Raw genomic sequence first — 16,952 nt, 5'->3', positions numbered from 1 at the left:
TCAGGAGGAGGAATCCTCAACGATTCATGAGGAGGAATCCTCACCGTTTAATGAGGAGGAATCCTCACCGATTAATGAGGAGGAACCCTCACAGTTTAATAAGGAGGAACCCTCACCGATTAATCAGGAGTAATTCTCACCGATTAAGGAGGAGGAATCCTCACCGTTTAACGAGGGGGAATCCTCACCGATTAACGAGGAGGAACCCTCACCGATTAACGAGGAGGAACCCTCACCGATTAACGAGGAGGAACCCTCACCGATTGATGAGGAGGAATCCTCACCGATTAATGAGGAGGAATCCTCACCGATTAACGAGGAGGAATCCACACAGATTAACGAGGAGGAATCCTCACCGATTAATGAGGAGGAACACTCACAGTTTAATGAGGAGGAACCCTCACAGTTTAATCAGGAGTAACCCTCACCGATTAAGGAGGGGGAATCCTCACCGTTTAACGAGGGGGAATCCTCACCGTTTAACGTGGGGGAATCCTCACCGTTTAACGAGGGGGAATCCTCACCGTTTAACGAGGGGGAATCCTCACAGATTAACGAGGGGGAATCCTCACAGATTAACGAGGGGGAATCCCCACAGTTTAACGAGGGGGAATCCCCACAGTTTAACGAGGGAGAATCCTCACAGTTTAACGAGGGGGAATCCTCACAGTTTAACGAGGGGGAATCCTCACAGTTTAACGAGGGGGAATCCCCACAGTTTAACGAGGGGGAATCCTCACTGTTTAACGAGGGGGAATCCCCACAGTTTAACGAGGGGGAATCCCCACTGTTTAACGAGGGGGAATCCTCACAGTTTAACGAGGGGGAATCCTCACAGTTTAACGAGGGGGAATCCCCACAGTTTAACGAGGGGGAATCCCCACAGTTTAACGAGGGGGAATCCTCACTGTTTAACGAGGGGGAATCCTCACAGTTTAACGAGGGGGAATCCTCACAGTTTAACGAGGGGGAATCCTCACAGTTTAACGAGGGGGAATCCTCACAGTTTAACGAGGGGGAATCCTCACAGTTTAACGAGGGGGAATCCTCACAGTTTAACGAGGGGGAATCCTCACAGATTAATGAGGAGGAATCTACACAGTTTAACGAGGAATCCTCACCGATTAATGAGGAGGAATCTTCACCGTTTAATGAGGAGGAATCCTTACCGTTTAATGAGGAGGAATCCTCACCGATTAATGAGGAGGAATCTTCACCGTTTAATGAGGAGGAATCCTTACCGTTTAATGAGGAGGCATCTACACAGTTTAATGAGGAATCCTCACCGATTAATGAGGAGGAATCTTCACCGATTAATGAGGAGGACTCCTTACCGTTTAATGAGAAGGAATCCTTACCGTTTAATGAGGAGGAATCCTCACCGTTTAATGAGGAGGAATCCTCACCGATTAATGAGGAGGAATCCTCACCGATTAATGAGGAGGAATCCTCACCGATTAATGAGGAGGAATCCTTACCGATTAATGAGGAGGAATCCTCACCGTTTAATGAGGACTTCTTACCGTTTAATGAGGAGGAATCCTCACCGATTAATGAGGAGGAATCCTCACCGTTTAATGGGGAGGAATCCTCACCGTTTAATGAGGACTTCTTACCGTTTAATGAGGAGGAATCCTCACCGATTAATGAGGAGGAATCCTCACCGATTAATGAGGAGGAATCCTCACCGTTTAATGGGGAGGAATCCTCACCGTTTAATGAGGAATCCTCACCGTTTAATGAGGAGGAATCCTCACCGTTTAATGAGGAATCCTCACCGTTTAATGAGGAATCCTCACCGTTTAATGAGGAGGAATCCTCACCGTTTAATGAGGAATCCTCACCGTTTAATGAGGAGGAATCCTCACCGTTTAATGAGGAATCCTCACCGTTTAATGAGGAGGAATCCTCACCGTTTAATGAGGAATCCTCACCGTTTAACGAGGAGGAATCCTCACCGTTTAATGAGGAGGAATCCTCACCGTTTAATGAGGAGGAATCCTCACCGTTTAATGAGGAGGAATCCTCACCGTTTCATGAGGAGGAATCCTCACAGTTTAATGAGGAGGAATCCTCACAGATTAATGAGGAGGAATCCTCACCGTTTAACGAGGAGGAATCCTCACCGTTTAATGAGGAGGAATCCTCACCGTTTAATGAGGAGGAATCCTCACCGTTTAATGAGGAGGAATCCTCACCGTTTAATGAGGAGGAATCCTCACCGTTTAATGAGGAGGAATCCTCACAGATTAATGAGGAGGAATCCTCACCGTTTCATGAGGAGGAATCCTCACCGTTTAATGAGGAGGAATCCTCACAGATTAATGAGGAGGAATCCTCACCGTTTCATGAGGAGGAATCCTCACCGTTTAATGAGGAGGAATCCTCACAGATTAATGAGGAGGAATCCTCACCGTTTCATGAGGAGGAATCCTCACCGTTTAATGAGGAGGAATCCTCACAGATTAATGAGGAGGAATCCTCACCGTTTAATGAGGAGGAATCCTCACCGTTTAATGAGGAGAAATTCTCACCGTTTAATGAGGAGGAATCCTCACCGTTTAATGAGGAGGAATCCTCACCGTTTAATGAGGACTCCTCCTGTCCCTCTGATACCCTCAGTGATGGGGCGGTCAGGCGGTGTTTGGCGGTTGTTGATGATCCGCTCCGCGCGCTCCAGACAGGGGCGGGTCTCCGGTGTCCCCGAGGTCAATCTCAGCCCCGCCAGACGGCGGCCCGGGATCGCGTTAAAGTTCAGGCAGCGGTCGGACCCGCCGGCACGGAGGAAGGGACCGGGAACGGCGCGGGGACCGTCCTCGGGGCTCTGCGCTTTCCCCCGGGGATACCCCGCTGGGGAGGCGTCGAGACTGTTGTGTCTGAGCCGGAGCACCGTATAACGGGAGCTGTGCGCCGGCCCTGAAGCTGGGGGCTGCGGCCCTTGGACTGACGCCGGGGCCGGGCCGGGGCGCCCGCGGGTCCCTCAGTGCCGCAGCCCGCCGACCGCACCTGCGATCACGTAACCGGGAAACACTCACCTCTCACGGCCTCGCACTCATCCCGGCCTCGGTAACCGGCTTCCCTCCGTCTCCCCAGCGCTGCTGCCTCTTGCTCTGCCTGGCCGCCAGCCCCTGTCTCTCACTCCGGCCCCCGGCTCCGCGTTCTCTCCATTCCCCTCCACCCCGCCCCGTCCGGCTCCGTCTGCAGCCCACCCGACAGCGACACCCGGCGGCCGATCCGTGAACTACACCCGGCGACCACAGCGTCACCCGGCGGCCGATCCGTGAACTACACCCGGCGACCACAGCGACACCCGGCGGCGGAACCGTCAACTACACTCGGCGACCACAGCGACACCCGGCGGCCGAACCGTGAACTACACCCGGCGACCACAGCGTCACCCGGCGGCCGATCCGTGAACTACACCCGGCGACCACAGCGTCACCCGGCGACCAGAGCGACACCCGGCGGCGGAACCGTGAACTACACCCGGCTACCACAGCGACACCCGTCCGTGGAACCGTGAACTACACCCGACGACCACAGCGACACCCCGCGGCGGAACTGTGAACTACACCCGACTACCAGAGCGACACCCGGCGGTGGAACAGTGCAATAACACCCGGCTACCACAGCGACACCCGTCCGTGGAACTGTGAACTACACCCGACGACCACAGCGACACCCCGCGGCGGAACCGTGAACTACGCCCGTCGACCACAGCGACACGCGGCAAGCAAAGCGGCACCTGGCGGTGGAACAGTGCAATAACACCCGGCCACCGTAGCCGCACCCGGCCATGGAACCGGGCAACTAAATCCGGCAACCACAGCGGCACCCGGCGGTGGAATCGTGCAACTTCAGCAAGCAACTCCAGCGGTCCCTGGCGATTCTTTCTGGTCCAGCCAGCCTTTCCCACACAATTGCAATGCCTAGTGCACCACAATACGTGCACACTCCCCATCCCACACTTTGGCCTTTATTGCAAGGGGATTGGAGTACAAGAGTAAGGAAGTCTTGCTACAATTGTACAATTGTACCATTGTACCATTTGCTACAATTGTACCATTTTCACATCGTTCACCTGACGAAGGGGGTAGCCTCCGAAAGCTTGTGAATTTAAAATAAAATTGCTGGACTATAACTTGGTGTTGTAAAATTGTTTACAATTTACAATTGTACAGGGCTTTGGTGAGACTTCACCTGGAGTACTGTGTACAGTTTTGGTCTCCTTACCTAAGGAAGGATATATTTGCTTTAGAGGTGGTGCAACAAAGGTTCACTAGATTGATTCCTGGGATGTGAGGGTTGTCCTATGAGGAGAGATTGAGTAGAATGGGCCTATACTCTCTGGAGTTTAGAAGAATGGGCGGTGATCTCATTGAAATGTATAAAATTGTTAGAGGGCTTGACAGGGTAGATGCTGAGAGGCTGTTTCCCCTGGCTGGAGAGTCTAGAACCGGGGGGCATGGTCTCAGGATAAGGGGTGGGTGATTTAAGACCGAGATGAAGAAGAATTTCTTCATTCAGAGTGTGGTGAATCTTCGGAATTCTCCACCCCAGAGGGCTGTGGATGCTCAGTCGTTGAGTATATTCAAGACTGAGATCGATAGATTTTTGGACTCTAGGGAATCATGGGATATGGAGATCGGGTGGGAAAGTGGAGTTGAGGTCGAGGATCAGTCATGATCTTATTGAATGGCAGAGCAGGCTCGAGGGACTGTATGGGCTACTCCTCCTCCTCCTATTTATATTCTTATGTTCACACGAAAACCATGTTATCTGTAAGTACATAGATGCCATCTACAGATTCTTGGGGCATTGGGACCAGTTCTGGAGCAGGATGGACCTGTTCAAGATGGACGGGTTGCAGCTCAACAGAGCTGGGACCAATGTTCTTGCTGGGAGATTCACTAGTGCTGTGGGGGAGGGTTTAAACAAATTTGGCAGGGGGGTGGGCACCAGGATGTAGCATTAGAAAGGAGAAAAAAGGTGCACAAAGGATTGGGAGAGACAGATAGCACTAGAGTAAAAAATAGTGCAGTATTAGGTGGGATCAGAAAACGAGACAATACGAGATGGTGGAATATAGGTTTAGAGTGCATATGTGTAAACACACCAAGCATCGTGAATAAGGTTGGTGAGCTGCAGGTGCAAATAACCACATGGGAATATGATGTAGTGGCAATAACGGAGACCTGGCTCAAAAAAGGGCAGGATTGGGTACTAAATATTCCTGGATACAAGGTGTTTAGGAAAGATAGGGAAGGAAAAAAAGGAGGGGTTGGCAGTATTGATTAAGGGGAATATTGCAGCGCTGGAGAGAGAGGATGTCCTTGAGGGTCAAGGACAGAATCTATTTGGTTTGAGTTAAGGAAAAATTGAGGTGCCATTTCACTACTGGGTGTATTCTATAGGCCACCAACTAGTGGGAAGGATATAGAGGAGCAAATTTTCAGGGAAATTACAGAGAGGTGCAAGACCTATAGAGTAGTGATAATAGGGGACTTCAACTATCCTAATATAGACTGAGATGTTAATAGTGCAAAGGGCAAAGAGGGGGAACAATTTCTAAAGTGTATTCAGGAGAACTTTTTGATCAGTCTGTTTCTGGCCCAATGAGGAAGGGGGCGTTGCTGGATCTAATTCTGGGAAATGAGGTTGGTCAAGTGGAGCAAGTGTCAGTGGGGGAACATTTAGGGAACAGTGATCACAGTATCATGAGGTTTTGACTAATTATGGAAAAGGATAAGGAGCAATCTAGAGTAAAAATACTTAATTGGAGGAGGGCGACCACAAGGCGATCAGTAAGTGGTCCGCAAGTAACGTCCTTGATACTCTGCGGGAAAAGGAGACGATGGATCCTGTCAGTTGGTTCCCCGAGCAGACTGTCAATGTCATTTGGCAGAACGCCTCATCGCCAGAACTTTCAAACAAGCACCAAGACATAGCTTGGCTGGTGGTGAGAAGGGCCCTTCCTGTCAGATCCTTCATGCACTCCCGGACTCTCAGCGTCACCGCGCGCTGTCCCCGAGGAGGCTGCGTTGGAGACGAGACCGTCACCCATCTCCTTCTGGAATGCGCCTTTGCAAAGAAGGTCTGGAGAGCGATGCAGTGGTATCTGTCCAGGTTCGTCCCGAGCAGTTCTGTAACACAGGACTCTGTGCTCTACGGGCTGTTCCCAGGGACGCACACCGAGACAGACATCAACTGCTGCTGGAAGACCATTAACTCGGTGAAAGACGCCCTTTGGTCTGCCCGAAACCTGCTGGTCTTCCAGTGCACGGAGCTGTCCTCGACCGAGTGTTGCAGACTGGCACATTCCAAGGTCCAGGACTACATGCTCAGGGACACACTGAAGCTTGGTGCGGCTACCGCAAAGGCTCTGTGGGGAAAGGCAACCATTTAGAGCCTTCCCGCCATTGTATACCGAGGGGCTGCAATCAGGGAAACCCCCCCCCCACCCCCCGGGCAGAATGTAAAATTCAAATTGCTGTAATGTACCTGTAATGAATCTGTAATGCACCTGTAATGAATCTGAAATCAATAATCTGTATTGAGTATAATGCAACGAGACACCCCAGAGTGTCATGAACTGTAATTATGCACAATGTGTTCATTGAACTGTACTTGATTTAACCTGCAAATTGTATAATCTGTATTGTGTACGATTGGAATGTGATACGACAAATGTATTGTATGTTTTTGCTACAAATTTTATGAATAAAGTATATTTTTTGAAAAAAAAATTTCAGTGGGTTGAGAACGGATCTGGCCCGAGTAAATTGGTATCAAAGATTGGCAGGCAAAACTGTAATCGAACAATGGGCGGCCTTTAAAGAGGAGATGGTCCGGGTACAGTCTAGGTACATTCCCACGTGGGGGAAAGGTGGGGCAACCAAAACCAGAGCATCCTGGATGACGAAAGAGATAGAGTAAGATGAAGCAGAAAAGGGGGGCTTATGACAGATGTCAGGTTAATAATACAAGTGAGAACCAGGCAGAATATAGAAAGTACAGAGAAGTGAAAAAGGAAATAAGAGGGGCAAAGAGAGAGTATGGGAATAGGCTGGCGGCTAACATAAAAAGGAATCCAAAAGTCTTCTATAGGCATATAAATAATAAACAGGTAGTAAGAGTAGGGGTGGGGCCGATTAGGGACCAAAAAGAGATCTATACATGGAGGCAGAGGGCATAGCTTAGGTACTAAATGAGTACTTTGCATCTGTCTTTACCAAGGAAGATGATGCTGCAAAGTCACAGTAAAAGAGGAAGTAGTTGAGCTACTGGATGAGCTAAAAATTGATGAAGAGGAGGTACTAGAAAGGCTGGATGTACTTAGTAGATAAGTCACCCGGTCCAGATGGGATTCTCGTTTCAGGAGGTGGTCACCCCACAGCTTAAGAGAGTGTAGTCGGAGAGGGAATGGGTGACTGCCAGACAGACAAGGAGGACCAGGCAGGTAGTGCAAGAGTCCCCTGAGGGCATCTCACTCTCTAACCAGTTTTGAATACTGGTGGGGGAGGGGGTTCCTCTGCGGAGTGCAGCCATAGCCCAAGACCATAGCACCATGGGTGGCTCAGCTGTATAGGGGAGAGGAGAAAGGTCAGGAGAGCAATAGTGATAGGGGGTTCCATAGTTAGGGCAGTAGACAGGCGTTTCTGCGGCCACAGACGTGATTCCAGGATGGTATGTTGTCTCCCTGGTGCCAGGATCAAGGATGTCACTGAGCAGCTGCAGAACTTTCTGGAGGGGAAGGATAAACAGCCAGAGGTCGTGGTCCATATCGGCACCAATGACATAGGTAGGAAGAGGGATGAGGTCCTGCAGGCAGAGTTTAAGGAGTTAGGAAAGAGATTAACAAGTAGGACCTCAAAGGTAGTAATCTCCGGATTACTCCCGGTGCCACACGCTAGTGAATATAGAAATAGGAGGATAGTGCAGATGAATGCGTGGCTGGAGAGATGGTGCAGAAGGGAGGGCTTTAGATTCCTGGGGCATTGGGACCAGTTCTGGGGGAGGTGGACCTGTACAGGCCGGATGGGTTGCACCTCAACGGAGCTGGGACCAATGTCCTTGTGGGGAGGTTCGCTAGTACTGTAGGGGGAGGGGGTTTAAACTAATTTGGCAGGGGGATGGGCACCAGGATGTAGCATTCGAAGGGGGAAACAAGGGGCACAAAGAATCAGGAGAGAAGGATAGCACTAGAGTAAGAAATAGTAAGATATCAGGTGGGGTCAGACCAAAAGAGAGTACAAGAAAGTCTAAGACGGGTTTGCGGTGCATGTGTGTGAACGCACAAAGTGTGGTAAACAAGGTTAGTGAGCTGCAGGCACAAATAGCTACATGGGAATACAATGTTGTGCGATAACGGAGACCTGGCTCAAAAAAGGGCAGGATTGGGTACTAAATATTACTGGATACAAGGTGTTCAGGAAAGATAGGGAAGGAAAGAAAGGAGGGGGGTGGCAGTATTGATTAAGGAGAATATTGCAGTGCTGGAGAGGATGTCCTTGAGGGTCAAGGACAGAATCTATTTGGTTAGAGTTAAGGAACAATAGAGGTGCCATTACACTACTGGGTGTATCGTATAGGCCACCAGGAAGGATATAATGGAGCAAATTTGGAGGGAAATTACAGAGAGGTGCAAAAGCTATAGAGTAGTGATAATGGGGGATTTCAAGTATCCCAATATAGACTGGGATAACAATAATATAAGGGGCAAAGAAGGGGATTAATTTTTTAATGTGTACAGGATAACTTTCTCGACCAGTATGTTTCTGGCCCAATGAGGAAGGAGGCATTGCTGGACTTGGTTCGAGGGAATGAGACAGGCAAGTGGAGCAAGTGTCAGTGGAGGAGCATTTAGGGACCAGAGATCATTGTATCTTGAGGTTTAGAATAGCTATGGAAAAGGGCTCTGAACATTCTAAAGTAAAAATACTCAATTGGAGGAAGGCCAATTTCGGTGGGATGAGAACAAATCTGGCCCTGGTAAATTGGAATCAAAGATTGGCAGGCAAAACTATAACTGAACAGCGGAGAGGAGATGATTTCTGGTACAGACAAGGTACGTTCCTACGAGATAGAAAGTAAGGGCAACTAAAGCTAGAGCTCCCTGGATGACAAAGAGATAGAGAATAAGATGAAGCGGGGAGAAGCTTGTATGACAGGTGTCAGGCTGATAACACAAATGAGAACCAGGCAGAATATAAAAAGTTCAGAGGGGAAGTGAAAAAGGAAATAAGAGGGGCAAAGAGAAAGTATGAGAATAGACTAGTGACCAATATAAAAGGGAATCCAAAAGTCTTCTACAGACATGTTAACAGCAACGGGTAGTAAGAGGAGGGGTGGGGCCGATTAGGGACCATAAAGGAGATCTACTCATGGAGGTAGTGGGCATAGCTGAATTTTTTTTTTATTTGTTCATGGGATGTGGGCGTCGCTGGCGAGGCTGGCATTTATTGCCCATCCCTAATTGCCCGTGAGAAGGTGGTGGTGAGCTGCCTTCTTGAATTGCTGCAGTCCGTGTGGTGACGGTTCTCCCACAGTGCTGTTAGGAAGGGAGTCCTTCTAGGTGGTAGAGGTCGCGGGTTTGGGAGGTGCTGTCGAAGAAGCCTTGGCGAGTTGCTGCAGTGCATCCTGTGGATGGTACACACTGCAGCCACTGTGCGCCGGTCGTGAATGTTTAGGGTGGTGGATGGGGTGCCAATCAAGCGGGCTGCTTTATCTTGGATGGTGTTGAGCTTCTTGAGTGTTGTTGGAACTGTACTCATCCAAGAAAGTGGAGAGTATTCCATCACAGTCTTGACTTGTGCCTTGTAGATGGTGGAAAGGCTTTGGGGAGTCAGGAGGTGAGTCACTCGCTGCAGAATACCCAGCCTCTGACCTGCTCTCGTAGCCACAATATTTATGTGGCTGGTCCAGTTAAGTTTCTGGTCAATGGTGACCCCCAGGATGTTGATGGTGGGGGATTCAGCGATGGTAATGCTGTTGAATGTCAAGGGGAGGTGGTTAGACTCTCTCTTGTTGGAGATGGTCATTGTCTGGCACTTATCTGGCGCGAATGTTACTTGCCACTTATGCGCCCAAGCCTGGATGTTGTCCAGGTCTTGCTGCATGTGGGCTCGGACTGCTTCATTACTAAATGAGTACTTTGCATCTGTCTTTAACAAGGAAGAAGATGCTGCTGCCAGAGTCTCGGTAAAGGAAGATTATTGTTAAGATACTGGATGGGCTAAAAATTGAGAAAGAGGTACTAGAAAGGCTAGCTGTACTTAAAATAGATAAGTCACCTGGTCTGGATGGGATGCACTCCAGGATGCTGAGGGAAGTAAGGGGGGAAATTGCGGATGTACTGGCCATAATCTTCCAGACATCCTTAGATACAGGGGTGGTGGCAGAGGACTGGAGAATTGCAAATGTTACATCTTTGTTCAAAAAAGGGTGTAAAGATAAACCCAGCAACTACAGGCCAATCAGTTTAACCTCAGTGGTGGTGAAACTTTTGCAAATGATAATCTGGGACAGAATTAACAGTCACTTGGACAACTGTGGATTAGGGAAAGCCAGCATGGATTTGTTAAAGGCAAATTGTGTTTAACCAACTTGATAGAGTTTTTTGATGAGGTAACAGAGAGGGTAGATGAGGGCGATGTAGTTGATGTGGTGTATATGGACTTTCAAAAGGCGTTTGATAAAGTGCCACATGGTAGGCTTGCTATTAAGATTGTGGCCCATGGAATAAAGGGGCAATAGCAACATGGATACAGAATTGGCTAAATGACAGGAAACAGAGAGTAGTGGTGAATGGTTGTTTTTCGAACGGGAGGGAGGTGTGCAGTGGTGTTCCCCAGAGGTCGGTGCTGGGACCATTGCTTTTCTTGATATATATTAATGACTTGGACTTGGGTGTACAGGGCACAATTTCAAAATTTGCAGATGACACAAAACTTGGAAGGGTAGTGAACAGTGAGGAGTATAGTGATAGACTTCAAGAGGATATAGACACACTGGTGGCATGGGCGGACACGTGGCAGATGAAGTTTAACGCGGAAAAATGCGAGGTGATGCATTTTGGTAGGAAAAATTAAGAGAGGCAATATAAACTAGAGGGCACAATTCTAAAAGGGGTAGAGGAACAGAGGGATCTGGGGGTATATGTGTACAATTCGTTGAAGGTGGCAGGGCAAGTTGAGAAAGCGGTTAAAAAAGCATACGGGATCCTGGGTTTTATAAATAGAGGCATACAAAATTCTTACAGGGCTCAACAGGGTAGATGCAAGGAGGATGTTTCCCCTGGCTGGGGAGTCTAGAACCAGGGGTCACAGTCTCAGAATTAGGGATGCCATTTACGACTGAGATGAGGAGAAATTTCTTCACTCAGAGGGTGATGAATCTTTGGAATTCTCTATCCCAAAGAGCTGTGGGGGTCAGTCATTGAGTACATTCAAAACAGAGATCGATAGATTTCTAGATTTTTAAAGGCATCAAGGGATATGGGGATGGTGCTGGAAAATGGCGTTGAGGTAGAAGATCAGCCATGATCTTGTTGAATGGTGAAGCAGGCTCAAGGGGCCAGATGGCCTACTCTTGCTCCTATTTCTTATGTTCTTATGTTCTTATAGAGTACAAAAGCAAGGAAGTCATGATGAACCTTTATAAAACTCCGAATTTGCTGCAACTGGAGTATTGTGTCCAGTTCTGGGCACCGTCACTTTAGGAAGGATGTGAAGGCCTTAGAGACGGTGCAGAAGTGATTTACTAGAATGATTCCAGGGATGAGGGACTTAAATTACGTGGATAGACTGGAGAAGCTGGGATTGTTCTCCTTGGAACAGAGAAGGTTGAGAGGAGATTTGATAGAGGTATTCAAAATCATGAAGGGTCTCGACAGAGTAGAGAGAAACTGTTCCCATTGGCGGAAGGGTCAAGAACCAGACGGCATAGATTTAAGGTGATTGGCAAAATAACCAAAGGTGACATGAGGAAAAACTTTTTTACACAGCGAGTAGTTGGGATCTGGAATGCACTGCCCGAGGGAGTGGTGGAGGCAGATTCAATCATGGCCTTCAAAATGGAACTGGATAAGTACTTGAAATGAAAAAATGTGCAGGGCTACAGTGATAGTGCGTGGGAATGGGACTAGCTGGATTGCTTGTGCATAGAGCCAGCATGGACTCGATGGACTGAATGGCCTCCTTCCATGCTGTAACCTTTCGATGATTCTATCCCAGGTTGCTGAGGGAAGTAAGGGTGGAAATTGCAGTGGTGCTGGCTATAATCTTCCAATCCTCCTTAGATATGGGGGTGGTGCCAGAGGAAGAGACATCCAGGATGCACAAGTTGTCTGTATGTCAGCTTCCATGAGATGGGATAGCTACATGACATAACCATGGTACGAAAGACAGGTCTCCTTAAGAATGGTAAGATCATTCTGGGCCAGTAACTGCAGCTCCTAGGAAAGGGTATACATGATACCTGAGGTTCAATCACAACTGCCTTTCCTGTCCCCTCAGGAACTTCTCTTTCTCTTCAATTTTTAACAGTGCTGTTGGAATCCACAAAGAAATTCCCATCCTAGCCACTTTGGCTGTTGCAAGCAAAATAGTAGCTGGAAACAAAATGGTTGTAAGAAATGGATGCCTGAAATGGAAAAATTCGGAGGAATGTCAGTATTTCCAGCAAAAGACTGGGGGCTGAAATTTTTTGGCTGTTGAGTACTAAATTTCACAATTCGTAGCTGCCCACATTGCAATATTGCTCCTCCAGGAATGTTTATTGCCCGAGGGGATGAGTTAATTATAGCAGGGTAACTACTGACTGAAAAGCTGTTATGGGGATTCCTGTGGAGAAGAGACCAACACAAAACTACCATAACAAGGCAGGGATGAAACAACAGAATTCAAATTTATTTGTAACTTTCAGGGGACAAGATGACAAACAGGCCCACACCTGACTATCCACTTTGATAGCAGGTAATTCACAGCCCTATTGTACACATGTGCCACATTCTCTGTGATGAAGGCAGAAGTGGTAGATCAGCAGACCTTATGTAAGTCCATCCCTTATAATGGTAAACTCTACAAGCAGTAGACCGACAGGGGAAATTATCATTGAATTTATCCCACTGGCATTCAGATATTATCAGGATTGTCTATGGGAATTTGTCAGTGCCTTTCCTGCTAAACCGTGATTTAATTTGTCATTATGGGGTCACGATTGACTGGGTGCAATTTGATAACAAATGTTGAATGTCTCATAGTGAAAGGAAAGTTCCTGAGAGGCAGGTTTTAGTCAGATAGAAACTGACTACCAACGAACCACACATAATAACACTACAGAACCCCTTGGTTATGGTTGCTCCACAAAGACAGGGTAGGTGCAATATAAAATAGCCAAGCAATTATGTGGGGACATAACTTTAGGATGTTGTTGAAGAACGGTTAAAATTCATTGCCAGAGGCCTGTTCAGTAACATGTCAGAAAAGACTGATTTGCTAAAACTTTCCATGTGAATTCTGCACCTAGATCTTACTCTCATTGTCTTAACCGTTTAATGCAGATCATGAACAGGTGCAGAAAATAATCAATAAGGCTAATGCAATGCTGGCCTTTATATCTAGAGGACTGGAGTACAAGGGGGCAGAAGTTATGCTGCAGCTATACAAAACCCTGGTTAGACCGCACCTGGAGCACTGTGAGCAGTTCTGGGCACCGCACCTTCGGTAGGACATATTGGCCTCGGAGGGAATGCAGCGTAGGTTTACTAGAATGATATCTGGACTTCAAGGGTTAAGTTACGAGGAGAGATTACACAAATTGGGGTTGTATTCTCTAGAGATTAGAAGGTTAAGGGGTGATCTGATCGAAGTTTATAAGATATTAAGGGAAACAGATAGGGTGGATAGAGAGAAGCTATTTCCGCTGGTTGGGGATTCTAGGATTAGGGCGCAAGTCTAAAAATTAGAGCCAGACCTTTCAGGAGCGAGATTAGTAAACATTTCTACACGCAAAAGGTGGTCGAAGTTTGAAACTCTCTTCCGCAAACGGCAATTGATGCTAGCTCAATTGCTAAATTTAAATCTGAGGTAGATAGCTTTTTGGTAACCAAAGGTATTAAGGGATATGGGCCAAAGGCGGGTATATGGAGTTAGATCACAGATCAGCCATGATCTTATCAAATGGTGGAGCAGGCATGAGGGGCTGAATGGCCTACTCCTGTTCCTATGTTCCTATGTTCCTATATCACCAGCAAAGAGAGCATTGGTAGACCAATATATTGTGAAGATGCTAACTGATGATATTACTAAACCAATCTCAGACCCATGGTATTTCCTGTGGTCACTGCCCCAAAGCCATGTGGGAAGAACAGTTTATGTCTTGGATTTAAAGATACCCGATGCCTTGAGTGGATGAGTACAACATACTGGACATGGTTCTGGATATTGGCAAGTATGCTGTTCATCCTGGCAGCAGGTCCAAGATGCCTTTTCACTCTAGTGGAAGATTGTTCCAGTTCAAGATATTACCATTTGGGCTGTGCAGTGCCCCAGCTATGTTCCAGTGCCTTATGAATAATGGGCTGGCTGTTCTGTAGTGTACCCGGATGATGTGGCACCACCCAATTATTCTGGACCAGCTGAAGGATTTGCAGCAAGTGTTCTCCCATCAAGCAAGATTGACTATTAACCTAATCACGTCAATTTCTGTGAAATGAAATAGCATTCTTAGGACATAATAAGGATAATTTTCCAACTTTGCATTCCCAGTGAGGAATCTCATCCCCCTCCTCAAGAGGCATTACATATGGAAATTTGGGCATTCACCTCTGCCCACAGTTTTCTGAGCATTAATGTAAATAGTCAGTGCCTGAATTTGTGATAAGCACTTTCTCCAGGTGAGGCTCCCCGCTCGGAGTGTGAAGTCAGAAAATTACCCCTATTGCTCTTTTGCCAAGGCATCAAGCCTGACCCTGAAAAGTAACAGCTATAAGTGCATTTCCACAACCTGACATGGTGTCAAATGTCAGTCTCTCAGAATGACAGAATACATACTATAAAGAATATATTAAAAACTATGCATTATTGCAAAACTACTAACTGCGAACTACTAACTGCATAGACTCAAAGGTATATCCCGTTTGCTTGTTCTATGGAGAGCCAAAAGCCATTCTCGGTACTGAAGAGAAACCTGTGTTCAACAATATTATGCCTTCCTAATTACACACTACAATTTGACGTACACACTGATACATCAGATTTCGGTCTAGCAGCAGCTCTGGTTGAATTGCAGCACATAGGTCAAGAGCCACTGGTGGCATTTTCAAACAGGACTCAGACAAAGATTCTGCAACCAAAAATGAGTGCTTGGCAGTTGAAATAAAACTGTTCACTATGTGATTTGTTCAGTTATATGTATGACTGCTTTGGAATTGAGCTGACAGTTATTTAAATCCAACAAGCCCAAGCAACCATTTGAGCCATTCCACTCCACATGGAGGGGTTTTCTGTACGGGCTGCTCATACAGACTCTCCATTTCATCGCCCTCCTCTCCCGTCCGACAGGCCTTGGCATACCATCTACATGCGGATCCTCCCCTGCATCATTGGGGATCTGGGTTGGAGAGTGTTGCACGGAGCAGTGCCCACAAACTTGTTGCTAAGCCATTTTACGGACTCCCAGGCTGCTTGTAATTCCTGCGGCCTGGACGAGTCCCTTTTCCACGTTTATATTGAGTGTGAGAGGTTGTAGCCCCTGTTTCAATATTTAAAGCGGCTGCTCCTCAAGTTCTGGTTCCACTTCAGTCCCACGCTCCTGATCTTTGGCCACCCGGTGAGGAGGGGGGTGGGCAAGTTGGAGGATCTCCTCGTGGGACTGCTCCTGGGCCTGACCAAGGTGGCTATCTACAGGTCCAGGCTAAACGCTGCTCCTGGGGGTGTTCACTCTGGCTGTCTGCCTCTCTTCCGTGGCGTTCTCCGTGACTGGGTGGCCCTGGAGAAGGAGCACACGGTGTCTGCTAGGGCTTTCTGTGACCAGTGGGCACCGCAGGGACTGGAGCGCATAATAGGACTGGACAATAAAATCATTATTTGTTTTTTTTAATTGATGTGTCGGGATGACATGGGTGGACCCAGTGTCATCAAAAAAAGGACATGTTTATACCTAGCCCTCCCCCCCCCCCCACCTTCTTAAGGGGCTTAAACTGGAAAAAAAATCAACCATTTGAGGGGAGCCTACTTAACTAGGCTGAACTGATAAAATCAATGAGGCAGTTGGAACCTTTAGAGAGAGATAGGTTCGGCCAGTTTAGTTTTTGCAGTTAGAAAGACTACAAAAAGGAAAGAATGCTGCATATTTAAAGACCAACTATAAAATAATAGCTAAGCATATAGAACATGACCATTTATTGTTTAGTTCAAGGAGTTGATTAGCATAATATCTACTGTAAATATTTACATGTAATATATTACTACTATATAGTCTCATGGTGATCTTTTGCTCGATAAATTTGCTTATTAAAGTTGAAATGAAGACTGATGTTGTGATCCTTTGCCATTGGACAGAAGAAAGTTTCTATGACAGCACAGGATAAATCCAGTAGCTAAAAGAATTTACAGAAAAGTTTTCTGTTTCTTAACCCGCCCCACAGTTCTGCTCCGCTGTACTTACAGCAACAAACTAGGCCCCCAGGATTTTCTAGGCCTTGAGAATGTAACTGTTGACGTATCAGTGCTAATCACGCTTCATATAGGTAACCAGCCGATTGGGAGGGTGGGAAATCTGGCAGGTGGCTGCTATCTAAAGGCATCCAGCTGCTCCTTTAAAGGTGGGGGGGAAGGAAGGGGGAGGGAGTGGTGCTGGGCAAGAAAGGAATAGTATGATAGGTAAGGTGAATGAAGGCTGTATGAGTGGTAGATTTATGTTGGCACCAGTAGTTAGACTTATCTTAGCTA

At 47.3% G+C, this 16,952-nt stretch overlaps 1 protein-coding gene across 3 annotated transcripts in view; it reads right to left on the bottom strand.

Moving 5' to 3' along the window:
• The window catches only part of rev1 (REV1 DNA directed polymerase), a 177,133-nt gene extending 173,956 nt beyond the window's left edge, over nt 1-3,177 (bottom strand). Inside the window, exon 1 of one of the 3 annotated variants that reach the window (XM_067986238.1) lies at nt 3,036-3,177. The gene's annotated coding sequence lies outside the window, so the exon portion shown is untranslated. The remainder of the gene's footprint in view (nt 1-3,035) is intronic. The other 2 variants (XM_067986236.1, XM_067986237.1) reach the window with 2 other exon arrangements.
• Nucleotides 3,178-16,952: the final 13,775 nt, after the last annotated feature.

Source organism: Heptranchias perlo, chromosome 6 (genome assembly GCF_035084215.1).
Source record: "Heptranchias perlo isolate sHepPer1 chromosome 6, sHepPer1.hap1, whole genome shotgun sequence".
Lineage (NCBI taxonomy): Eukaryota > Metazoa > Chordata > Chondrichthyes > Hexanchiformes > Hexanchidae > Heptranchias > Heptranchias perlo.
Note: the sequence above shows the minus strand (reverse complement) of the source record. Positions and strands in the feature narration are given on the sequence as shown.